Raw genomic sequence first — 27,102 nt, 5'->3', positions numbered from 1 at the left:
CAACCACCACCACAGTGCAGCCGCCACCGCCAGCGGACGCTATGTAGGCCACACTCCAGGGGCTGCTGTGAGTTTGCCCCATTCACAACTAGTGGGCAAGTCACCCACTTGAGAGACAATTACATGCATCCCTCGGGTCTCTAGCACAGAACCCGGGTACTGCCAAACTGCCTTTCCGGGGTCTCCACTGCAGCTGCTGCTGCTGCCAACCCCTCAGACAGGTTTCTGCCCTCCTGGGGTCCAGGCAGCCCTGGCCCAGGAAGGCAGAACAAAGGATTTCCTCAGAGAGAGGGTGTTACACCGTCTCCCTTTGGAAATAGGTGTGAAGGCTGGGGAGGAGTAGCCTCCCTCAGCCTCTGGAAATGCTTTGATGGGCACAGATGGTGCCCATCTCTGCATAAGCCAGACTACACCGGTTCAGGGATCCCCCAGCCCTGCTCTGGCGCGAAACTGGACAAAGGAAAGGGGAGTGAACACTCCCCTGACCTGCACCTCCCAGGGGAGGTGCCCAGAGCTCCTCCAGGGTGTCCCAGACCTCTGCCATCTTGGAAACAGAGGTGCTGGGGGCACACTGGACTGCTCTGAGTGGCCAGTGCCAGCAGGTGACGTCAGAGTCTCCTTCTGATAGGCTCTTACCTCTCTTGGTAGCCAATCCTCCTTCCTAGGTAGCCAAACCTCCTTTTCTGGCTATTTAGGGTCTCTGCTTTGGGGAATTCTTTAGATAACGAATGCAAGAGCTCACCAGAGTTCCTCTGCATCTCCCTCTTCACCTTCTACCAAAGGATCGACCGCTGACTGCTCAGGACGCCTGCAAAACTGCAACAAAGTAGCAAGACGACTACTAGCAACCTTGTATCGTCTCATCCTGCTGTCTTTTTCAACTGTTTCTAGGTGGTGCATGCTCTGTGGGTAGCCTGCCTTCACCCTGCACCAGAAGCTCAGAAGAAATCTCCTGTGGGTCGACGGAATCTTCCCCCTGCTAACGCAGGCACCAAAAGACTGCAACACTGGTTCTCTGGGTCCCCTCTCATCCTAACGAGCGTGGTCCCTGGAACTCAGCAACTCTGTCCAAGTGACTCCCACAGTTCACTGACTCTTCAGTCCAAGTTTGGTGGAGGTAAGTCCTTGCCTCCCCACGCTAGATTGCATTGCTTGGCACCGCGTGATTTGCAGCTGCTCTGGCTCCTGTGCACTCTTCCAGAATTTCCTTCATGCACAGCCAAGCCTGGGTCCCCGACACTCCTTCCTGCAGTGCACAACCTTCTGAGTTGTCCTCCGGCATCATAGGACTCCCTTTTGTGACTTCGCATGGACTCCAGTTCACTTTCCTTCCAAGTGCCTGTTCAGGTACTTCTGCGGGTGCTGCCTGCTTCTGTGAGGGCTCCCTGAGTGGCTGGGCGCCCCCTCTGTCTCCTCCTCCAAGTGGCGACATCCTGGTCCCTCCTGGGCCACGGCAGCACCCAAAAACCTCTACCTCGACCCTTGCAGCTAGCAAGGCTTGTTTACGGTCTTTCTGCGTGGGAATACCTCTGCAAGCTTCATCGTGACGTGGGACATCTGTCTTCCAAAGGAGAAGTCACTAGCTCTTTTCTTTCTTGCAGAACCCCAAGCTTCTTCCATCCTGTGGCAGCTTCCTTCACCCTCATCTGGCATTTCCTGGGCTCCTGCCCACTCTCTACACTGTCGCGACTATTGGACTTGGTCCCCTTGTCTTACAGGTACTCAGGTCCGGAAATCCACTGTTGTTGCATTGCCGGTGTTTGTTCTTCCTGCGGAATCCCCCATCACGACTTCTGTGCTCTCTGGGGGTAGTAGGTGCACTTTACAGAGTCTTGGCGTGGGCTATTTTTCTAACCCTCACTGTTTTCTTACAGTCCCAGCGACCCTCTAAAAGCTCACATAGGTTTGGGGTCCATTCGTGGTTCGCATTCCACTTTTGGAGTATATGGTTTGTGTTGCCTATTGCAATCTACTGTAATTCTACACTGCTTGCATTACTTTCCTTGCTATTACTTACCTAATTGGGGTTGGTGTACATATATCTTGTGTATATAACTTATCGTCATACTGAGGGTACTCACTGATATACTTTTGGCATATTTTCATAAAAATAAAGTACCTTTATTTTTAGTAATTCTGTGTATTGTGTTTTCTTATGATATTGTGCATATGACACCAGTGGTATAGTAGGAGCTTTACATGTCTCCTAGTTCAGCCTAAGCTGCTTTGCCATAGCCACCTTCTATCAGCCTAAGCTGCTAGAAACACCTCTTCTACACTATTAAGGGATAACTGGACCTGGCACAAGGTGTAAGTACCACTGGTACCCACTACAAGCCAGGCCAGCCTCCTACAGTCCCCCATGGGCTGCAGCATGTATTGTGCCACCTATGGGGTCCCATGCAAACTGTGTCTGCAGGTTTGCCATTGCAGCCTGCATGAAATGGTGCAAGCACCCTTTCACCACAGATATATATTTTTTGATAAACAATTTTTAAGTTTTGAACGAAGAGTACAAAAGGAAAGGCTCAACAATCCCCAGCCCCTCTATATATATATATATATATATATATATATATATATATATATATTTGCAGCCTTCTGTATGACAACTTTATCATCTATAACCAACTCAGAGCCACAAATGCATTCACAGAAATCACTGATATCATTGTAACCCCGTAGGCGTTCATGGTAGCTGGCCCAGTCATTTCCCCCATACACTGGCATGCTTACGCAATGTATCTCTTCACCACCATCAAGGCTGTCCCTACAAGGATGCGTTCTGATTGTGTACCATATACACGTTCCATTACCCCCCAAGAAAACCAACAATGGGACCACCCACGCCACCATATCAGTGAGCTCATTTAAAATCTCGGTCTAGTACTATGCAATTTGTGAGCATGTCCTTATCGCGTGATAGAAGTCTGATGCTGTTACTTAACATCTAGGGCACTTAGAATTCAAACGGAGCCCTCCTCGATACAGTCTATAAGGCGAGAGATAGGTCCCATGTAAGAAATGCAGTTAAACATGTCGTAACATGGAAGACAAAGTTATCACCCTCTATGTCATCAAGGGGTCTTGCCAGTCTTCCGCCTCAAGGGGACCCAGCCATTGTTCTCACCAAGTTCTAACATGAGTCAAGCCACCTGGGTGTATGATTATAATTACCTTCCCAGGGCCCCCATAAGCAATTTGGCCTCCAGCGTGCTGCTCTCAGGGAGGAAGCTATGGTGGGATAGATGTGCATTGAGACCATGCAACTATTTATTAAATTGAGTGTGGGAAAGTTGGTAGGTAGCCTGTAGGTCTTGAAATGACCTCATGGATGTACCAGCCCACATGGCCCAAGCTGAGATATGCCTAGTATATCCCATTTACCAAAACCTTGCCGGGCCGCTGACTCCTTCAACCAAGTTCCCTGCCACAGGGGTATCTGGTGAGTCAGAGTATTCATCCATGGTTATGTCGCAAGACTGCACGCCAGGCAAGGAATGCCACTTTAGTCACGGAGGATATTGTCGTAGGGAGCGGGGAGCCATATCTAGGATCGCCAAAAGCTGAGGGAGGCGAGCTCTAGCCAATATGTCGAGTCTGCCCAGTTCCCGGTAAACCAGTCGTGGATGACCAGTAGTTGGGTTGCTAAATAATACAGCTGCTGATTAGCCATGCCCATTCTGCCTTCATACGTACCCCTCCAACAGTGCTGCAGTGCGATTCGGTCACTCGCGACTGCTGGAGACACTAGGACACATTTCTATTCAGTGCTCAGAACCAGGAGCGTGGCATTGGGAGTGGAAAGTTTTGAAATATATATATATGATCCAGGGTAGATTCATCATTTTATACAGCGGCACCCAGGCCCTGCCTATTTAGGGGTAGGGAGTGCCATCTTATAAGATCTGGCCCGACGTGCCAATGGCACAAGATTGAGGCACCACATCAACTCCGGAAGAAGCGCCACCTAGATGCCCAAATATTTAAAACTCAGTCTGCAGATAGGCATTGCATCTTGCCAGGCATAAGTCAAGGGATGACGCCAGTGGCACCAACACTGATGTAAAGAGATTCATAAGAAGCCCTGACGCCTCTTCAAAGCAGTGCAGTAATGGAAGACTCCGCAGGCTGGTGTCATCCGAGTACGCCATAAAGAGTAGGATGTCATTGGCATATAATGCTATATGATCTTCTTGGGCATGGCTCCAGTACCAGCCTGATAAAGAGGGTCTCCTCTAATCAGTTGTGCCAACGGCTGTATGGCCAGAGCAAAAAGAAGAGGGTATGGGGGCAACCATGCCGCATCTACCTATAAATCAGAAACACATCGGAAAGAACGCTGTTCAGCTGAGCACATTCTACTGGATTCACATACAAGGCGTTGACCAGCCTGAGGAAACAAGGTCCTACACCCATACGACGAGGGACCAATCACATATACTCCTAGTCCGCTGCATCAAATGCTTTCTCGAAGTCAACAAAAAGGAGTGCGAGATCGTGAGGCAGGCAGTGGCGCTGGGCCAGAGATAGGTGCCGGCGGCGTATACAGTGTCTTGTGCTCCAGTTAGCCATAAAACCACATTGATCCGGATGGATCAACAGTGGTAATACCCTCTTAAGACGAGTCGCCAGAATGGCAGCGTGTAGCTTAACGTGGCTAATAATGAGCGAGATTGGCATATAGTGAGTACAGGACCTTGATGGAGGGTGTGTTTTAGGGATCATGACTATAGTGGCCATATCCATTCCCCCCGGGAAGGAACCTATTTTGTCTACCTCATTGTATCAGGCTAGAAGTTTAGGCATTAGACAATCTCGAAACACTTTATAGTATTCAGAAGGGAAGCCGTCAGGTCCTCAGATTTTTCTGCAATCAAGATGGGTTCATCTAGGATCTCTGCCTCTATTCTAGGTAGCACAGGTAGGTGCACATCTGCCAGGAATTGGGAAGCACAGTCCGGATAAACTGTCTGCGATGCTCCATACAACCCACCATAGTAATGTGCGAATACTTGCACCACCTCCCTAAATGTAGTCATGGTATCTCCATGTGTATTTGTTATTTCGGGGACTATTCTTGATTGATGATGGTGGGAAACCAACCCTTCAAGTAGTTTCCCATTTTTATCTTCACACCCCTAAACCCAGGCCGTCAATGCTCGCCACAAATGTTTAGTGACTTCCATTGAGTAATCACTGATTTCTTGTATTAACGAGGGTTGGTGGGCTGTTGGGGCTGTTGGGTGTAGTGTCTGGGATGCTTCCAATCTGAGAGCCTGGGCCTCAAGCTGAATGATATGGAGTCAGTGCTTCCGCTCTTGAGCACATATGTAGGCCCTCGCCATCTCTCAGATGACAGCCTTGCAGGCCTCCCAGGAGGTGCCCATTGACAGACCAAGCCATTGTTGAGTGCAACGTATCCCTTGATTTCTTTCCCTAGGTGGTGTACACATGCGTTCTGCTGCAGGTACCATGCATTCAATCGCCACATAGGGCGTGTTCCCATCTCCCTTGAAGCCGATGATACACTGCAGTGAGGCATGATCAGAAATGCCCCAAGGAAGGATCCATGTGTGGGTAATGTGGCAGCAGCCTAATGCTGGCAAGAGAAAGAGTTCTATCCTAGAGTGTGTGTGGTATGCTGCTGATGTGTGGATGTATTGGTGATGCTGTGGACCCCACATCCTCAAGGCATCACAAAGCCCCAGGGAGGTCAACCAGCTTGCCAGAATGTTAGGTGTGGTACTTCTCTGAGCTGAGGGAGGACTCAAAGTGTCCAATTTGGGACTGCATTAAAGTCCTCGCCTAGGAGAGTGGTCCCTTGGGCTAAGTGTAGGAGGCTGGCTCTCTTTGTAGTCTGCAAAGCTAGGCACAATGTGCAGGGGGTCCAGGCAATCACACATTGATTTACAGGGGTAAAAACTAGATCACCTAATGCTCTAATTTTTAAGTTAGCTTGGCCATGCAGTTAGGATAATCTTGGAGAAGTGCAAAGCATTTGTTGTACTCACAGTATCAATCATGCAACTCACACACTCGAATGAATAACTCAAGACCAATTTATAAAAATACTTCAGATTTTTATATAATTTTTAAGACCAAGATTATCAAAATTGGTTAAGTACTTTTTGAAATATGGATTTTAGACGTTTAATAAAAAATCTTTTTGTGTGTAATTACGCACCATAGGAGTCAATGGAAAGTCACCTTTAAAAATACATATAAAATCACACAGTTGTCGAGGGTGGACACACTGTGCCAGCTGGAGGAGCTCAGAAGGCTTCCAGTTCTGACGGGAGCAGCAGCGAAAAAGTCTCTGGAGCTGGTGCAGGGCCACTGTGGGGGACCACTTGGAAAAGGTCTGTGCAGGTAAGTTTAGAGGTGGTTCCTTGGGGTCCCCTTGGAGTTTCGAGGTTGCAAGGGGTGAAGGACCCTTAGGGCACAGCAGGTTCTTCGTTGCAGGGCACAGGGTGGCCAGATGCAGAGCGAATCGGTGACCCAGGAGCTGTGGGCAAAGATGCCTTTTGGGTCTGGAGGTTAGTCATTTCAAGGGTCATCTACAGAACAACGAGGGCACTCTGGCGGGAGGTCCAGGGAGTTCCTGGTCTTTTTTTAGCCCCAGGTGGGCTGGTTTTCCTGGTGTCCCACGTCAGCTGACCAGTACCCAGGGTATTGGTATGGTTCGGCCACTGAAGAGTGCAGTGCCACCAAACTTGGCATACTTGAAGGGTTTGTCCCTATGGTCATTGGTGTATCGTCGGGTCCAGCTGCGACTTCTGGTTTGGGAGTTAGCGGCCAGTCAGTGAAGTGACTTCATTGGGTTCCTGGTTTCTTCTTTGTTGCAGAGTGGTACTGACACTCTGGAGGGAGTTCTTGGGCGATTGACAAAGCTTGAAGGTCCTCAGGGTTTCTTGAGGTCAGTCCAGTTGTCCAGCAGTTCCTCATTGGCGATTGCCGGTTCCTGGGTGCAGCTGGCAGGGTTTGGCTCCTTTTCTTTGTTGCAGCAGGTCGACAGTTCTCGTGCCTTGGATCTTCTTTCTGCTGGTCTTCTTTTGTCCGTCGAATCTCAGTACCTGGTCTAGGGGTGCCCACTTAATACTGAATTTAGTGGGCGTTTTAGGGGGAACCTGGTAGTGCCCAATGGGACACCTACCTTTGGGTGGCTACACCCTCTACAGTGACCTCTTCTTGTGGGAAGGGCCACTTCTCTATCCCTGAATGGCTATTTTCCTTCCATCTAAGATGGAGGAAAATTAAATGGAGTGTCCAACTCGCAGGCAACATTTTAGGCGTGCTACATGCCAGGTGGGGCCACTCCTCCTACCCTTTGTTTAGTTTCCCGCCTTTGCTCCTGCCAAAAGTGGGGTTTTGCAAAGGGGTAGACCATCTGCTGCTAGCTGCAGGCCTGGGGGTCAAGTTTCAAAGGCAGTAAGCCCTTTGAAGCTAACCGGCAGGGCAGTGCACATTTCTGAGGGAGGAGGTGTTATCACCTCTACCCAGGCAGGGCATTGTTCTACAAACTAGAGAGACAGATCTCTCCCTCAAGGTTTGTAGATTGTATGTCTTGAGGTGGCAGGCTGGATAGAACCAGTCAGCAACCATGCCAGGGTAGTTAGCTTTTGCAGGGGGCACCTCTAAGGTGACCCCTGGGTACATTTAAGGATAAATCCAATACTGGTACCAGTTTGGATTTATCATTTTGAGTTTGATACCAAACAACCCCAGGTTCAGAGTGGCCATCATGTAGCTGGGAAACTTGTGTTCACCAGTGTCCAACATATGTATTAACATGGCTGCTCTGTTAACTCACTATGTCCCAGGTTTGACAAGGACACAGTGGGGGCATATTGCTCATGCAGCTATGCCCTCACTTATAATATGGTGCACCCTGCCTTAGGGCTGTAAGGCCTGCCAGAGGGGTGTCTTACCTATAGTATATGCAGTGTATAGTGGACAGGGCACGCATGCAGTGTGCCTTGTTGAGTTTGTGTTTTAGGTTTGCACCAGTACACCCAGCCTGCAATGGCAGTGCTGGAGGCATCTGGATGCATGGCCCTAGAGCAGAGGTCTTCAAACTGGGGGACGGCCTCCCTTGGGGGGCCTCAAGTGATCCTAGGAGGGGCGCCAGACTCTGGCCAAAAGCAACATTACACAGATAACAGGCCTTTGTTTTAAGCAGAAGCATGTTATTGCATTTTTTTAAAAGGTAACAGTACTGACCTGCAATGTTTAAATAGATCTAGATATATTTAAACATTGCCATCTTTATAAAATAATTGTGAAAAATACTGATGGGGGCCCAATGTTTTTTTTGGTGCAACTGGGGGTGCGCGACATAGGAAAGTTTGGAGACCACTACCCTAGAGGGTGACACAATCATTGCTGCTGTTCTCAGGGGCTTACCCATAGTACCCCATCCTTTTACTAGGGACTTATAGTGGTAGCTGAAGGGGTGTCTAATTGTGCCAATGCATCACAACAGTTTTAGAGAAAGAGCTCTGGCCCAGGGAACCTGGTTAGCAGGGGCAATTTCTAGGCTACATCATACAGTAGACAAAACGTGGCGGCTGAACGTGTCAAAAAGAGGCCTTTTCTCACAGTAAGTTTAGGAACACTTTAGCTAAATCAGTGAAACATATGTGGAGGGCTGCTGTAGGGGCGTAAACTCTTACCAGGTTGATCATGTGTACCTCTACTGACCCACTGAGGACCAGGAAACACCTTTGTTTGTCTCTCTGTATCTATGTGACCACAGTGGGGAAGGAACGACGCAAAAGGACGGTCACCCCCTCGATCCCCAGACAAAACCGACATGGTAGACTCTGTCAAACCCTCTGCGGGCCAGGGAGGAACATTGATCTCCAATGAAGTGGGTCTCCTGTAGCAGCAGCACATCAGGGAGGTGATGTTGTGCAAAGGCTGGTACAGCAGTGTGCTTTAGCTTATCCAGGAGAACATTAACATTCCAGGAAATCGCTTGTATGGGGCCTACTATAGATCCGTGTATAGGTCATGAGTTGCCATTGGGGTTCCCTATTAAAAGCCTATATCGGAAAATCATGACCTCAAAACTAATGATCAGTGGCAGCCCCTCTGTTAAATAGGATTATGAATATCCTAAGGCCAATGCATTGAAGAAAGACAAAAAATACAAGTCCAAGCGGTCTATTAATTACTCGCCGGCTCTCCAGATGTATTCATGTAGGGCTGTTACTGCACCCGGCTCCGAGGTAAGTCTGTGTCGCGCGGGCCTCCATATGGCTAGGGGGAGGCCCCTCTGGCGACGTGCCCTCTGCAGCGCTTGGGCCATCACTCTTCGCTGTCCTTCTGGTCGGCACCACCCAGGGACCAAGGCAAAGGGGACCCCAACCGGCAACATGACCTCCTCCTCCACGTTTGGGGAATACTGATTGCCAACCCACTCCTGCCGTCTCACTGCCTCGATGGGAGCCAGGATCGTAGGAGGCCAGCGGGTATTCCTCTGTAAGACAGATCCTGGCTACTGCATTACTGTCGAAAAAAAGTGTTTTGTTGGCGTAGACCACCCTGAGCCGGGAAGAGCAGGTGGTACAGCACCTCCATCACCCTGAGCTTCTGTCTTACCTCTGCGTAGGCCCTGTGCTGTTGCTGTACCTCCCTGGTATAATTGGGGAACAAAAGAACTTACGCATGTCTGCAGTGTAAAGCACCCCGGGAGCGGGCCTCCTGCAAAACCGTGTCTCTGTCTAGATAGTTGAGGAACCTGAGTATCTCTGGTCGTGGTGCTGAACCAGGGGGAAACTTGGCCATCAGGGTGCAATGTGCTTGTTCAGTAGCAAACCACGGGGAGAGGCGGCTAGACATCATCCACATCTTGAACCATTTGTCAAGGAAGGTGACCATCTGCTGGGGTTCCATAGTTTTGGGGAAGCTGATTGTAGGAAAGTTACTGTTTTTGTCATGGTTACCCCCACTTTCTGTCTGCTAGCAACGTGCTTAGACTGTTTTCACTGGGATCCTGCTGAGGAGGACCCGAGTGATTGTGCTCTCTCCTGCTAAATTTGGTTGCCTTGGTCTTTTGTACACTTCACAATTGGCATACTGGTGCCCCCTTATAAGTACCTAGTATATGGTACTTGGGTACCCAGGGCATTGGGACACAAGGGGTTCCCCATGGGCTGCAGCATCTATTGTGCCACCCATGGGAGCCTGTGCAAAATGTGTCTGTAGGCCTCACCACAGATCACTGCACCAGGTCACTGTAATTCAACCCTGTGGTAGGCCCTCCTAGCCCAGAGGGCAGGGTGCAGGTCCCTGTGTTTGAGGAAACCCCTGCATGAGCAGAGGTGCCCCCACGAACTCCAGCTCCATTACAACGGACTTCATAAGTTTTACTTGTGTACTGGACACAAGTCACTACCTGGGTCCAGCTACATAATGGTAACTCCGAACCTGGGCATGTTTGGTATCAAACATGTTGAAATCATATCCCAATATTGTTGCCAGTATTGGTTGCATGATTCAGTGCACTCCAGGGGCTCCGCAGAGGACCCCCCAGTATTGCTTCTACCAGTCTTCTACGGTTTTCCAGGCAGCCAGCGCTGCTCCCATCCCTCAGACAGGTTTCTACCCCCCTGCTAATTAAACCGCGCAAGCCCAAGAAGGCAGAACAAAGGATTTCCTGTCGGAGAGAGGCAACACCCTCTCCCTTGGAAATAGGCGTTACATGGCTTGGAAGGGGTAATTCTGGGGCTCCTCTTCTGCTCCTGTGCTGCACTGCTGACCAACTTCATCCACCGTCTACCTAGTCCTGCATCCACAGAAGGGTTGGTAGTAGCTCCTGGTACAACTGGACACTCCAGCTCAAACTGGACTTGGTCCCCTTCCTTTGCATGTTCTCTTCTGTCAGGATACACCTTTGGGTTCTTGCAGTCTTGGTTGGATCTTGCACAATCCTTTTCCAAAGTCCTCCTGTTGGTTTTGGGGAAACCAGGTACTTACCTCTGCTCTCCTGGTCGCTGGGGGTCTCTCTGGTCTTCACCTCTTGGGGTTCCCAGTTCCTCCAGCTCCCTTCTACTGATCTCACTCCCTAGAGCGGAGGACCGCTGGAGTAAAGTAGCCTCTTTCTAGCTTGGTTACACCACTTTTAACCTGTTTGTCAGTGTGTTTGACTGTCTTCTGGGATCTTGCTAAACAAGACCCCAGCAGTTATGCTCCCTCCCTTAAATTATGGTTATTGCATACTGGTAACCCAGTATTTCACCCACAATTGGCATACTGGTGCCCCCTTACCTAGGTTCCCTGGGCATTGGGATTCCGGGGGATCCCTATGGGCTGCAGCATTACTTTTGCCACCTATAGGGTGCCCATGCAAAGGCTTCTGCAGGACTGCCATTGCAGCCTGCGTGAAATGGTGCATGCACCCTTTCACAGCCATTTTCACTGCATCAGGTCACTTATAAGTCACCTATATGTCAGGTTTTCCACACTGAAGGCTGGGTACAAAGTACCAGTGTGTGAAGACACCCCTGCACTAGCAGAGGTACACTCACGTTATCCAGGACCATTTTCCCAGACTTCGTGAGTGCGGGGACGCCATTTTACACGTACACTGGACATAGGTCAATACCTATGTCTAGCTTCACAATGGTAACCCTGAATATAGCCATGTAAGGTGTCTAACAACTGGGAATTGTACCCAATACTGATTCTAGTATTGGTTGTATAATCCCATGCACTCTGGGGGCTCCACAGTTGACCCCCAGAACTGCCACACCAGCCATCTGAGATTTTCCAGGCAGCCCCATCGGCTGCCACCTCACAGACAGGTTTCTGCCTGCCTGTTGCTTGAGCAGCTCAAGCCCAGGAAGACAGAACAAAGGATTTCCTTTGGGAGGGGGGTGTTACACCCTCTCCCTTTGGAAATAGGTGTCACAGGCATGGGAGGAGTAGCCTCCCAGAGCCTCTGGACATGTTTGAAGGGCACAGATGGTGCCCTCCTGGCATAATCCAGTCTATACGGGTTCAGGGACCCCCAGTCCCTTCTCTGGTGTGAAACTGGCCAAAGGAAAGGGGAATTACCAATCCCCTGTCCATCACCACCCCAGGGGTGGTGCCAAGAGCTGCTCCAGTGTGTCCCTGGGTTTTGCCATCTTGGATTCCAAGGTGGTGGGGCACTCTGGGAGCAGCTGAGTGGCCAGTGCCAGCAGGTGACATCAGAGCCCTCCCCTGATAGGTGCTTACCTAGTTAGGTGACCAATCCCCCTTTCAGGGCTATTTAGGGTCTCTCTCTTGGGTGGTTCTTCAGATTCAGATTGCAAAACTCCATCAGTAATCCTCTGCATCCTTTACTTCATCTTCTACCAACGTAACCGCAGCTGAACCCTCCAGGAATTGTATAAACTCCAACGAAGAAGCAAAGACGACTTCTACAACATTGTATCTTCAGTTCCTGACAGCAACTGCAACTGTATCCAGGTGAGGACTGCCTGTCTGCAGCAGATGAACCAAAGGAATCTCCTGTGGAGTGACAGAGTCACTTCCCTGCTTCAGCAGGCACCTCTCTGCAGTGCTGACTGGTGGCGTGGGTCCCCTTTCCAGATGAGGAGCGTGGATCCAGCAACACGGGTTGTGGACGGGTGATCCAGCTATCCATCTTTGATGGAGGTAAGGGCTTGCCTACACACGCAGGACAGTACCCCCGTGCACCGCGTTACTTGCAGTTGTCAAGGCTTGTGTGTGAACTTCCAAGAAGTTCTTCATGCACAGCACAACTTAGGCCCCCAGCACTCCATCTTGCAACACACAGGTTCCTAAGTGGTTCTCCGGCAGCATGGGATCCCTTTGTGTTGTGCTGCGTGGGCCTCCATTTGCACCCTATTTGTCCCCCTGCTGTGGGACTCCTGTGCACACTGCCTGGTCTTTTGAGGGCTCTCTGAGTTGCTGAGAGCTCCCTCTTTCTCCCCTCCTTGGTAGAGGCCACCAGGTCCCTCCTGGTGCCGGGCAGTGCCATTTTCCGCTAACCGCGAGCTCTGCATGTGCCAAGGCTTGTTGGCGGAATCCAGTGACGCTAACCAGACTGCAATCATCCATCCATTGTGGGACATCTTCTGCACCAACCAGGAACCCACATCTGTCTTATTGGGTTCATAACTGTCTTTGTCTTCTCACCGGTGGGTCTTCTTTTGCACCTTCATCTGGGTTAGCAGGGGCTCCTTTTCTTCCTGAACTCTTCGGTGCTTCTTGGACTTGGTCCCCTTCTTCCACAGGTCCAGGAATCCATTGATGTCTTGCAGTCTCTTCTGGTTCTCGCACTGTCTCCTTTCACGATTTCTTATGTGCTTCAGGAAAATTGCTGTGTTTTACTCCTGCTTTCCTGGACTCTGGGGTGGGGTATTTTACTTACTGTTGGGGTTTTCTTACACTCCCAGCACCCCTCTACACACTAACCTTGCCTAGGTGGGAAACCGACTTTCAGATTCCACTATTTTACTATACGGATTGTGTTCCCCCTAGGCCCATTGCAACCTATTGTGATATTCACCATTTGCACTATTTTATGACTGTTTATTACCTGATTTTGGTTACTAGTGTATATATTTTTTGTAGAATTCTTATCTCCTTAGGGAGTATAGCCTGTAAGATATATTTGGCATTGTGTCACTAAAATGAAGTACCTTTATTTTTGGTAACACTAAGTATTGTCTTTCTTGTGTGTAAGTACTGTGTGACTACAGTGGTATTGCAAGAGCTTTGCATGTCTCCTAGTTCAGCCTTGGCTGCTCTGCCTACAGCTACCTCTATAAAGCCTGGCTTCTAGACACTGACTACATTTCACTAATAAGGGATAACTGGACCTGGTATAAGGTATAAGTACCTTTTGGTACCCACTACAAACCAGGCAAGCCTCCTACAACTGCCTTTCACATTCAACTTTTTTAGTATATGGTTTGGCCCTTCCCTAGGGCCCTCACTATTTACTATTCATTTTACCAATGCTTATTGCTTTCTATGCTATTTGCTGATTGCTAATGAGTATTTAATAGTGTGTTTACTTACCTCCAGTTAGGGGACTGTCTATTCTTTTTTCTAGTATTTGTGTTACTATAATAAAGTACCTTTATTTGTGTAACTCTGTGTGTTTTTTTCATATGTGTAAATGTTGTGTGACTATAGTGGTATTGCATGAGCTTCACAAGTCTCCTAGAAAAGTCTTGGTTGCTCATCTACAGCTACCTCTAGAGAGCCTTGGCTTCCTAGAAACTGCCTACACTTCACTAATAGGGGATGCCTGGACCTGCTAACACCATAGGTGCTCACCACACACCAGGCCGGCTTTCTACAACTGCCATCTTGATGCCTTGGCCACACCCTCTTCACCACAGATATAAGGCTTGCCTTATGTCATGGTCACTGCACTTAGCCACTGTAAGTCACCCCTCTGGTAGGCCCTTCAAGACCAATTGGCAGGGTGCATGCCCCTAAGTGTGATGTTACCCCTTCATGAGCAGAGTGCCCCTACAGACCCCAGGCCCATTTCCTGGGCTCTGTAAGTGCTGTGAAGCCATCTTAAAGTATGTACTGAACTCCGGTCAACACAAGTTGTTGAACTACATAATTGGTTCTCTGAACCTAGGCATGTTTGGGATCAAACATGCTGGATTGACGCAACTACACGGATTCCAGTGCTAGTTGCATGATATCATGTATTCTGGGGGTTCCTTAGAGGATCCCCCAGTTCTGCCTGTGGAGCCTTAAGCGTTGTAGCTGCCAGCCCACGCTGCTGTTGACTCCAGACACTGTTTTGCCCTCCTGCTGGCGAGCCTAGCTCAGGCCGGAGAGGCAGAACAAAGGATGTCCTGCAGGGGAGAAGTGTGACCACCTCCCCCTGTGTATTAGGTGTCTAAGGGTTGGGGTTGGGTGGCCTCTGAGCGCCACCAAACTGTGTTGAAGGGCACATTTGATGCCCTCCTTGCATAATCCGGTTTGCACCAGTTCAGCACAAAGGACAGGTGTAGGAGGCTGGCCTGGTTTGTAGTGGGTACCTTGGGTACTTAAACCTTATACCAGGTCCAGTTATCCCTTATTAGTGAAAAGTAGTTGTGTTCTAGCAGCTTTGGCTGAACTAGGAGACATGCAAAGCTCATGCAATACCACTTATAGTTACACAGTACTTATACACAAGTAAAGACAATACTCAGGGTTACCAAAAATGAAGGTATTTATTTGGGTGATACAGTACCAAAGATATCTTAGAGGCAACACTCCTCATGGAGGTAAGTGTTATACACCATATATACACTAGACACCAAAATAAGCTAAGTAATTAGACATAGGATAGTGCAAACAATAGGAAATGCTATAGAATGCAATGGGAGAAAATGTGTCTAGGGGCAACACAAACCATATACTAAAAGTGGAATGCGAATCACAAATTCCCCCCTAGACAAGTGTAGTGTGTGCAGAATCGCTGGGAGAGTAAGAATACAGTAAAGGTAAGTAAATTACCCCACCCAGAGCCCAGAAAAGCAGGAGTAAAGTACTGCAAGTTTCTACTCCTCATGATATGGATTATTGCAGTAACCAACTGTAGGAAGTTGGCTCTGATCCTGCCGCCTTCTCGACTGTTTTCCTGCTTGTGCATGCTGTGGGGGTAGTCTGCCTCCTCTCTGCACCAGAAGCTCCGAAGAAATCTCCCGTGGGTCGACGGAATCTTCCCCCTGCAACCGCAGGCACCAAAAAGCTGCATTACCGGTCCCTTGGGTCTCCTCTCAGCATGACGAGCGAGGTCCCTTGAATCCAGCGACTCTGTCCAAGTGACCCCCACAGTCCAGTGACTCTTCAGTCCAAGTTTGGTGGAGGTAAGTCCTTGCCTCACCTCGCTGGGCTGCATTGCTGGGAACCGCGACTTTTGCAGCTACTCCGGCCTCCGTGCACTTCTGGCGGAAATCCTTTGTGCACAGTCCAGCCTGGGTCCACGGCACTCTAACCTGCATTGCACGACCTCCTAAGTTGTTCTCCAGCGACGTGGGACTTCTTTGTGCGACTTCGGGTGAGCACCGTTTCATGCATCCTTGTAGTGCCTGTTTCTGGCACTTCTCCGGGTGCTACCTGCTGCTGAGAGGGCTCCTTGTCTTGCTCGACGTCCCCTCTCTCTCCTGGTCCAATTTGCGACCTCCTGGTCCCTCCAGGGCCACAGCAGCGTCCAAAAACGCTAACCGCACGATTTGCAGCTAGCAAGGCTTGTTGGCGTTCTTTCGGCGGAAAAACACTTCTGCACGACTCTCCACGGCCAGAGGGATCCGTCAACCAAAGGGGAAGTCTCTAGCCCTTTTCGTTCCTGCAGAAATTGCAGCTTCTTCTGTCCAGTAGAAGCTTCTTTGCACCCGCAGCTGGCATTTCCTGGGCATCTGCCCATCTCCGACTTGTTTGTGACTTTTGGACTTGGTCCCCTTGTTCCACAGGTACCCTATATTGGAAATCCACAGTTGTTGCATTGTTGGTTTGTGTCTTTCCTGCATTATTCCTCTAACACATGGGTACTCACAAACTTTTTCTTGGGGGCCAAAATTGCAGTATGGTTTGCGGCCGAGGGCCGCACTGAAGTGACAGCGGGGGGCGGGGCTTAGAGGGGGCGGGTCTTAGAGGGGGAACAACCACCCCACCCCCTTTTTCAAAACAATGCCCCTACCCCAGTAACACACACAGCGCGCACACATACAGCGCCATCTGCTCTCACCCCTACCCCAGTAACACACACAGCGCGCACACATACAGCGCCATCTGCTCTCACCCCTACCCCAGTAACACACACAGCGCGCACACACACAGCGCCATCTGCTCTCACCCCTACCCCAGTAACACACACAGCGCCATCTGCTCTCACCCCTACCCCAGTAACACACACTGCGCCATCTGCACACAGCGCCATCTGCTCCCACCCCTACCCCAGTAACACACACAGCGCCATCTGCTCTCACCCCTACCCCAGTAACACACACACTGCGCCATCTGCACACAGCGCCATCTGCTCCCACCCCTACCCCAGTAACACACACAGCGCCATCTGCACACAGCGCCATCTGCTCTCACCCCTACCCCAGTAACACACACTGCGCCATCTGCACACAGCGCAATCTGCTCCCACCCCTACCCCAGTAACACACACAGCGCCATCTGCACACAGCGCCATCTGCTCTCACCCCTACCCCAGTAACACACACAGCGCCATCTGCTCTCACCCCTACCCCAGTAACACACACAGCGCGCACACACACAGCGCCATCTGCTCTCACCCCTACCCCAGTAACACACACACACACAGCGCACACACACAGCGCAATCTGCTCTCATGCCTACCCCAGTAACACACACTACATTAAAAACAAATAAATAAATAACCAAAGAGCCTTACCTGACTCAAAGCACTGTAAAGATGCCACAAATGTGGAACAGCAGGCAGGCAGGCGGGCAGCAGACGTGGAGCCGGTGACAGGAAGCAGACGACCAAAGCCCCATAAAAGTTAGCTGCAAGCGCTGACTTTTATGGGGCTTTGGCTTCCAGGATCGTCAGGGCAACGCCATAAACAATGGCCGCCGTATGTAAACATAGAGGAGGGCCGCGGGAGCATGCTCCCGCGGCCCTCTTCTATGTTTACATACCGCTGCCATTATGATGTGGCGTTTGGTGTGCGTCTCGCGGGCCGCCAAGCTAGGTCCGTGGGGCCGCTGGCGGCCCGCGGGCCGTACTTTGAGTACCGTTGCTCTAACACGACTTCTTTGTCCCTAGGGGAACTTTAGTGCACTTTGCACTCACTTTTCAGGGTCTTGGGGAGGGCTAATTTTCTAACTCTCACTATTTTCTAATAGTCCCAGCGACCCTCTACAAGGTCACATAGGTTTGGGGTCCATTCGTGGTTCACATTCCACTTTTGGAGTATATGGTTTGTGTTGCCCCTATCCCTATGTGTCCCCATTGCATCCTATTGTAACTATACATTGTTTGCACTGTTTTCTAAGACTATACTGCATATTTCTGGTATTGTGTATATATATCTTGTGTATATTTCCTATCCTCTCACTGAGGGTACACTCTGAGATACTTTGGCATATTGTCATAAAAATAAAGTACCTTTATTTTTAGTATAACTGTGTATTGTGTTTTCTTATGATATTGTGCATATGACACTAAGCGGTACTGTAGTAGCTTCACACGTCTCCTAGTTCAGCCTAAGCTGCTCTGCTAAGCTACCTTTATCTATCAGCCTAAGCTGCTAGACACCCTATACACTAATAAGGGATAACTGGGCCTGGTGCAAGGTGCAAGTACCCCTAGGTACTCACTACAAGCCAGTCCAGCCTCCTACATTGGTTGTGCAGCGGTGGGATAAGTGCTTTGAAACTACTTACCACTCTTGTCATTGTACTTTTCATAAGAGAAAAATATACAAAACAAGTTCAGTGTATATACACATTGCCAAAAAGTTTTGCATTTCCTCTTTTCACTCTTTTCTAAGTGCTGAAAAGTACTTCTAACTTTCTAAAAAGTTCTAAAAAGTTTTAAAAGTTTTTTTCTCTGTCTTTCTAAAAGCTCTGACAAACTATTTTCTCTTTTTCTATCACTTTAACTCTCTCTAAAAATGTCTGGCACAGGCCAAAATGTTGATCTGTCCAAACTTGCATATGATCACCTTAGCTGGAAAGGAGCAAGGAGTCTCTGCATAGAGAGAGGTTTGAGTGTAGGGAAGAATCCTTCCTTGGAATTGTTACTTAACATGCTTAGAGAACAAGATAAGGCAAGAAGTGCCCCATCTGTTGAAAAGGTAGCTAATGGTTCCCAATCTGATCCAGGGACTCCCCCAGGAAAAGATTCAGGAAAGAAACTTCCTAGCCTGCCCATTACTAGACAGTCTAGTGTGATGGCACCCTGGCACTAGCCAAGGTACCCCCACATCGTTCAGGGCAATTTCCCCAGACTTTGTGAGTGCGGGGACACCATTACACGCGTGCACTACTTATAGGTCAATACCTATATGTAGCACCACAATGGTAAGTCCGAACATGGCCATGTAACATGTCTAGGATCATGGAATTGTCCCCCCAATACCATTCTGGTATTGGGGGGCAATCCCATGCATCCCCAGGGCTCTAGCATAGAACCCGGGTACTGCCAAACAAGCTCTCTGGGGTTTTCCTGGCAGCTGCAGCTGCTGCTAACCCTCAGACAGGTTTCTGCCCTCGTGGGGTCTGGGCAGGCCAGTCGCAGGAAAGCAGAACAAAGGATTTCCTCTGAGAGAGGGTGTTACACCCTCTCCCTTTGGAAATAGGTGTGAAGGGCTGGGGAGGAGTAGCCTCCCCCAGCCTCTGGCAATGCTTTGAAGGGCACAGATGGTGCCCTCCTTGCATAAGCCATTCCACACCGGTTCAGGGATCCCCCCAGCCCTGCTCTGGCGCGAAACTGGACAAAGGAAGGCCAGTGCCAGCAGGTGATGTCAGAGACCTCTCCTGATAGGTGCTTACCTCTCCATGTAGCCAATCCTCCTCTGAGGGCTATTTAGGGTCCCTCCTGTGGGTTTCTCTTCAGATTCAGAATGCAAGAGCTCACCAGAGTTCCTCTGCACTTCTCTCTTTGACTTCTGCCAAGGATCGACCGCTGACTGCTCCAGGACTCCTGCAAAACTGCAACAAAGTAGCAAGAAGACTACCAGCGACATTGTAGCGCCTCACTCTGCTGGCTTTCTCGACTGCTTCCTGGTGGTGCATGCTCTGAGGGCTGTCTGCCTTAACCCTGCACTGGAAATCCCGAAGAAATCTCCCGTGGGTTGACAGAGTCTTCCCCCTGCTACCGCAGGCACCAAACTTCTGTTTCACCGGTCCTCTGGGTCCCCTCTCATCTCGACGAGCGTGGTCCCCGGAACACAGGAGCTGGATCCAAATGACCCCCACAGTCAAGTGGTCCTTCTGTCCACATTTGGTTGAGGTAAGTCCTTGCCTCCCCATGCCAGACAGTAATCCTGTGTACTGCGTGAACTGCAGCTGCATTGCCCAACTCGCTCAGTTGACATACGGCTTTGTGGGACCTTTTTTTGTGTGTTTCTGAGTCGACCGTCGTGTTCAGCTTTCTTGAACGCATGTTCAAGTGCTTCTGCTGGTGCTGCCTGCTTCTGCGTGGGCTCCCCCTGTTGCTGGGCGACCCCTCTGTTTCATCTTCCAAGGGGCGACCTCCTGGTCCATCCTGGGCCCGGGCAGGACCATTTATCGCAAACCGCGACTCTTGCAGCTAGCAAGGCTTGTTTGCGTTCCTTCTGCGTAGAAACAACTCTGCATCCTCTAGCACTTCGTGGGACATCTTCTGACCAAAGGAGAAGTTCCTGGCACCTTCTGTTGTTGCAGTATCTTTGGCTTCTTCCACCCGGAGGCAGCTCTTTTGCACCTTCATCCTGGGTTTAGTGGGCTCCTGCCCCCCCCCGGACACTTTTGTAACTCTTGGACTTGGTCCCCTTCCTTTACAGGTCCTCAGGCCCAGGAATCCGTCTTCAGTGTTTTGCAGTCAGTTGTTGTCTTTGCAGAATCCCCTATCCTGACTTTACTGTCTTTCTGGGGTAGCAGGGTAACTTTACTCCTACATTTCAGGGTCTTGGGGTGGGGTATCTTGGACACCGTTAGTGTTTTCTTACACTCCCAGTGACCCTCTACACAGTCCACTAGTCCAGGTGTCCATTCGTGGTTCGCATTCCACTTTTGGAGTATATGGTTTGTGTTGCCCCTAGGCCTACTGTCTCTTATTGCATTCTATTGTGTTCTACAGTGTTTGCACTACTTTTCTAACTGTTTACTTACCTGATTTTGTTTTGTGTATATATTTTGTGTATTTTACTTACTCCTAAGGGAGTATATCCTCTGAGATACTTTTGGCATAGTGTCACTAAAATAAAGTACCTTTATTTTCAGTAACTCTGAGTATTGTGATTTTTATGATATAGTGCTATATGATATAAGTGGTATAGTAGGAGCTTTGCTTGTCTCCTAGTTCAGCCTAAGCTGCTCTGGTATAGCAACCTCTGTCAGCCTAAGCTGCTAGAACACCTCTAATCTACAAATAAGGGATAACTGGACCTGGCACAGGGTGTAAGTACCACTTGGTACCTACTATAAGCCAGGTCAGCCTCCTACAGACTCTTACCACAGTGGATAGCCTTACATGTTTGCAGATTACTGGGAGTTTTCCCTTTTATAATGTTAGCATGAAAGCTTGTGAGAAAGTAGCCTCTTTGTAGCCGTGTTACCCCCACTTTTGGCCTGTTTGTGAGTGTATGTCAGGGTGTTTTCACTGTCTCACTGGGATCCTGCTGGCCAGGGCCCAGTGCTCATAGTGAAAACCCTATGTTTTCAGTATGTTTGTTATGTGTCACTGGGACCCTGCTAGTCAGGACCCCAGTGCTCATAAGTTTGTGACCTATAGGTGTGTGTTCCCTGTGTGATGCCTAACTGTCTCACTGAGGCTCTGCTAACCAGAACCTCAGTGGTTATGCTCTCTCTTTACAAATTGTCACTAACAGGCTAGTGACCAATTTTACCAATTTACATTGGCATACTGGAACACCCTTATAATTCCCTAGTATATGGTACTGAGGTACCCAGGGTATTGGGGTTCCAGGAGATCCCTATGGGCTGCAGCATTTCTTATGCCACCCATAGGGAGCTCTGACAATTCTTACACAGGCCTGCCACTACAGCCTGAGTGAAATAAACGTCCACGTTATTTCACAGCCATTTTACACTGCACTCAAGTAACTTATAAGCTAAGTTACTTAGTGTGTGGGCACCCTGGCACTAGCCAAGGTGCCCCCACATTGTTCAGGGCCAATTCCCCGGACTTTGTGAGTGCGGGACACCATTACACGCGTGCACTACATATAGGTCACTACCTATATGTAGCTTCACAATGGTAACTCCGAATATGGCCATGTAACATGTCTATGATCATGGAATTGCCCCCTCTATACCATCCTGGCATAGTTGGCACAATCCCATGATCCCAGTGGTCTGTAGCACAGACCCTGGTACTGCCAAACTGCCTTTCCCGGGGTTTCACTGCAGCTGCTGCTGCTGCCAACCCCTCAGACAGGCTTCTGCCCTCCTGGGGTCCAGCCAGGCCTGGCCCAGGATGGCAGAACAAAGGACTTCCTCTGAGAGAGGGTGTTACACCCTCTCCCTTTGGAAAATGGTGTGAAGGCAGGGGAGGAGTAGCCTCCCCCAGCCTCTGAAAATGCTTTCATGGGCACACATGGTGCCCATTTCTGCATAAGCCAGTTTACACCGGTTCAGGGACCCCTTAGCCCTGCTCTGGCACGAAACTGGACAAAGGAAAGGGGAGTGATCACTCCCCTGACCTGTACCTCCCCTGGGAGGTGCCCAGAGCTCCTCCAGTGCGCTCCAGACCTCTGCCATCTTGGAAACAGAGGTGCTGCTGGCACACTGGACTGCTCTGAGTGGCCAGTGCCATCAGGTGACGTCAGAGACTCCTTCTGATAGGCTCCTTCAGGTGTTGCTAGCCTATCCTCTCTCCTAGGTAGCCAAACCCTCTTTTCTGGCTATTTAGGGTCTCTGTCTCTTGGGATTCCTTAGATAATGAATGCAAGAGCTCATCCGAGTTCCTCTGCATCTCTCTCTTCACCTTCTGCCAAGGAATCGACTGCTGACCGCGCTGGAAGCCTGCAAAACTGCAACAAAGTAGCAAAGACGACTACTGCAGCTCTGTAACGCTGATCCAGCCGCCTTCTCGACTGTTTTCCTGGTGGTGCATGCTGTGGGGGTAGTCTAGCTCCTCTCTGCACTAGAAGCTCCGAAGAAATCTCCCGTGGGTCGACGGAATCGTCCCCCTGCAACCGCAGGCACCAAAGAACTGCATCACCGGTACCCTGGGTCTCCTCTCAGCACGACGAGTGAGATCCCTTGAATCCAGCAACTCTGTCCAAGTGACTCCCACAGTCCAGTGACTCTTCAGTCCAAGTTTGGTGGAGGTAAGTCCTTGCCTCCCCACGCCAGACTGCATTGCTGGGAACCGCAACTTTTGCAGCTACTTCGGCCTCCGTGCACTTCCGGCGGAAATCCTTTGTGCACAGTTCAGCCTGGGTCCACGGCACTCTAACCTGCATTGCACGACCTCCTAAGTTGTCCTCCGGCGGCGTGGGACTCCTTTGTGAGACTTCGGGTGAGCACTGTTTCACTCCTCTTCATAGTGCCTGTTCCGGCACTTCTGCGGGTGCTGCCTGCTTCTGAGAGGGCTCCTTGTCTTGCTCGACACCCCCTCTGTGCCCAGACGCAATTGGCGACATCCTGGTCCCTCCTGGGTCACAGCAGCATCCAAAAACCCTAACTGCACAATTTGCAGCTAGCAAGGTTTGTTGGCTGTCTTTCGGCGGGAAAACACTTCTGCACAACTCTCCACTGCTTGGGGGATCCATCCTCCAAAGGGGAAGTCTCTAGCCCTTGTCGTTCCTGCAGAATCCTCAGCTTCTACTGTCCAGTAGCAGCTTCTTTGCACCCACAGCTGGCATTTCCTGGGCATCTGCCCATCTCCGACTTGCTTGTGACTTTTGGACTTGGTCCCCTTGTTCCACAGGTACCCTCGACTGGAAATCCATTGTTGTTGCATTGCTGGTTTGTGTCTTTCCTGCATTATTCCTCTAACACGACTTCTTTGTCCTTAGGGGAACTTTAGTGCACTTTGCACTCACTTTTCAGGGTCTTGGGGAGGGCTAATTTTCTAACTCTCACTATTTTCTAATAGTCCCAGCGACCCTCTACAAGGTCACATAGGTTTGGGGTCCATTCGTGGTTCGCATTCCACTTTTGGAGTATATGGTTTGTGTTGCCCCTATCCCTATGTGTCCCCATTGCATCCTATTGGAACTATACATTGTTTGCACTGTTTTCTAATACTATTACTGCATATTTTGGTATTGTGTACATATATCTTGTGTATATTTGCTATCCTCATACTGAGGGTACACTCTGAGATACTTTGGCATATTGTCATAAAAATAAAGTACCTTTATTTTTAGTATATCTGTGTATTGTGTTTTCTTATGATATTGTGCATATGACACTTGTGGTACTGTAGGAGCTTCACTCGTCTCCTAGTTCAGCCTAAGCTGCTCTGCTAAGCTACCATTATCTATCAGCCTAAGCTGCTAGACACCCTATACACTAATAAGGGATAACTGGGCCTGGTGCAAGGTGTAAGTACCCCTTGGTACTCACTACAAGCCAGTCCAGCCTCCTACAAAGCTGACACAAATTCCAGGTTAATTGTCCTTTGATCTAGTCCATAGAAAGTCAGAGAATCTTGGTCCACTCCTTTTGTTTCTGTGGTTTGGACAAACAGGCTAGTAGGAGATGGTGGGTCACTTGTTTTAAATTCAACATAAGATGCATAGCAGATGCAATATTGTAGGAAGCTGGCCTGGGGTGAGTGAGTGCGTAAGGTATTATCACCTTTTACCAGGTCCAGGTGTCCACTTATTAGTGAAGTGAAGGCAGTGTCTAGAAGCCAGGCTCCCTAGAGGTAGCTGTGGATGAGCAGCCAAGACTTATCTAGGAGACATGCATACCTCATAGTATTATATTATAGTCACACAGCATTTACACACATGAAAGGACCACACAGTGCTAAAAAAAAAAAATACTTTATTTTATTGACACACATAACAAATTACTAGATAGCCAATTCTCCAATATGAGGTAAGTAAGCACACTATTGTATTTATGTAGAGTAGCTATTACAAATTATCATAAAAAGCAATAGAAAACAGTGAAGAGCAATAGGCAATACGGAAGGTCTAGGGGGAGACCAAAACATATACTATGAAAATGAAATGCGAAGGTCAGGTTTCCACCCAAAGAAGTGGAATCAATAGAGGGAAGCTGGGGGTGCTAGGAAACCCCTAAGGTAAGTACCAGAGTGCACCCCAGCGACCAGGTGAAAAGAAGTAAGTTACTGGTTTCCCCCAAACAACCCCAAAGGACTTCAAAGAAGGCTATTGTAAGACCCAAATAAGACTGCAAGAAACCAAAGGTGGATCCTGAAAGAGGAAGACCTGGAAAAGAAGGGAACCATGTCCAGTTTGAGGTGGAGTGTCTGGTGGTGGCAGGAGCCACTACCCTCCCGTCTGTGGGTGCAGGAGTTGGTCGACGGGGAGACGAAGATGGTCAGCAATGCAGCACTGGAGCAGATCAAGAGTTCCTGGGTGATGCAGTCAACATCCCACGCCAGGTGAAGGATTGCAGTTAGTCTGCGGTGTGGAAAAACCACAAAAAGCCTTCACAAAGGTGGATGTTGCGGTTGGAGGTAAAGTGGAGCTGCCAGGGACCAGCAAGGTCCAGAGGGGCTCAATCCACAGTCGAGTCCTGGGCGACCCTCGGCATTGTGGCGAGTCCAAAGAAGAGGAGGCATCCCCCACAGAAGACTGACAGACGAGGAGCCCAGGAGTTGCAGAGAGGCCCACGCAGCACACCTGAGGTTAGGTCCCACGTCGCCGGAGAAGCACGCAGAGGGCTATGCGTCACAGGGAAGAATGCAGGGGCTGGGGCTGCACGGAGCCTAAAGAGACGTTGGAGGAGATGCCAACAAACTTTGGTAGCTGCAAAAGACACAGTGTACAGGGGTACTGCCCTGTGTGGGAAGGCAAAGGCTTACCTTTACCAAAGTTGGACAGCTGGTAGAGAGGACCAAGGGGACCACTCAGACCACCACAGGTGATGAAGGATCCACGCAGCTCAGGAGGAGAAGGGATCCACACAGCCAGTCATTGTTGAAATTGGTGCCTGCGGATGCAGGGAAGTGACTCCTTCACTCCAAGGGAGATTCCTTCGTGCTTTTTGTGCAGACTGAAGACTTGTCACCCTCAGCGGATGCATAGCCGGGGAGATGTTGCAGTTGCTGGAAGGAGCCGGGCAAACAATGTTGCAGATCAGAGTCATTGCTGTAGCTGCAGATTGTAGGTTCCTGTGGAGTCCAGTTGCGGTTCCAGTGGCCAGAAGTCGAAGTAAACGGTGCAGAGGAGTCCTGCTGGCGTCTTGCCCATCAAATCTGAGGACCCACCGAAGAGGGAGACCCTAAATAGCCCTGAAGGGGGATTGGTCACCTAGCCAGGTGACCACCTATCAGGATGGGGCTGTGATGTCACCTGCCTGCCCTGGCCACTCAGATGTTCCCAGAGGCCTCTGCCCACCTTGGATTCAAGATGGCAGAATTAAGGGGCCATCTGGAGGAGCTCTGGGCACCACCCCTGGGGTGGTGATGGACAGGGGAGTAGTCACGACTGTTTCCATTGACCTGTTTTGGGCCAGAACAGGGACTGGAGGTCCCTGAACCGATGCAGGCTGGTTTATGCAAGGAGTGCAACCAAATGTGCCCTTCAAAGCATACCAGTGGCTTGGAGAGGCTACCCCTCCCAAGCCATGTAACACCTATTTCCAAAGGGAGGGTGTGTTGCCCCCTCTGCCTTGGGAAATCCCTTGTTCTCCTTCCTTAGCTTGAGCTGTTTAAGAAGCAGGAGGGCAGAAACCCGTCTGAGGGGTGGCAGCAGTTTGGGCTGCCCGGAAAACCCCATAAAGCTAGTAGGAGCAATGCTGGAGGTCCTCTAAGGAGCCCCCAGGGTGCATGGGATCAGACAGCCAATACTGGCAACAGTACTGGGGTATGATTCTGAAATGTTTGATACCAACATGCCCAGGTTCGGAGTTACCATTATGTAGCTGGACATAGGTAGTGACCTACGTCCAGTACACGTGTAAAAGGGAGTCCCCACACTCACAAAGTCCAGGAAAATGGTACTGGTATTCATGGGGGCACCTCTTCCCATATTGGGATGCCCTAGAGTAGGGGTGACTTACAGTGACCTGGTGCAGTGACCTGTAGTGAAAAGGGTGCATGCACCCTTTCATGCAGGCTGCAATGGCAGGCCTGCATATACACTTTACATGGGCTCCCCATGGGTGGCATAAGACATGCTGCAACCCATGGGGGCAACCAATGCCCTGGGCACCATATACTAGGGACTTATAAGGGGGCACCAATATGCCAAATGTCGGGTGTTTGTGGTCCAAGCAACCAAT

At 49.8% G+C, this 27,102-nt stretch overlaps 1 protein-coding gene across 1 annotated transcript in view; it reads left to right on the top strand.

The window, feature by feature from the left end:
• Positions 1–27,102, top strand: part of DNAH17 (dynein axonemal heavy chain 17) — a 7,556,186-nt gene that overhangs the window by 288,489 nt on the left and 7,240,595 nt on the right. The window lies entirely within an intron of this gene.

Source organism: Pleurodeles waltl, chromosome 7 (assembly GCF_031143425.1).
Source record: "Pleurodeles waltl isolate 20211129_DDA chromosome 7, aPleWal1.hap1.20221129, whole genome shotgun sequence".
Taxonomy (NCBI): domain Eukaryota; kingdom Metazoa; phylum Chordata; class Amphibia; order Caudata; family Salamandridae; genus Pleurodeles; species Pleurodeles waltl.
This window is presented reverse-complemented; position numbering and strand designations above follow the sequence as displayed.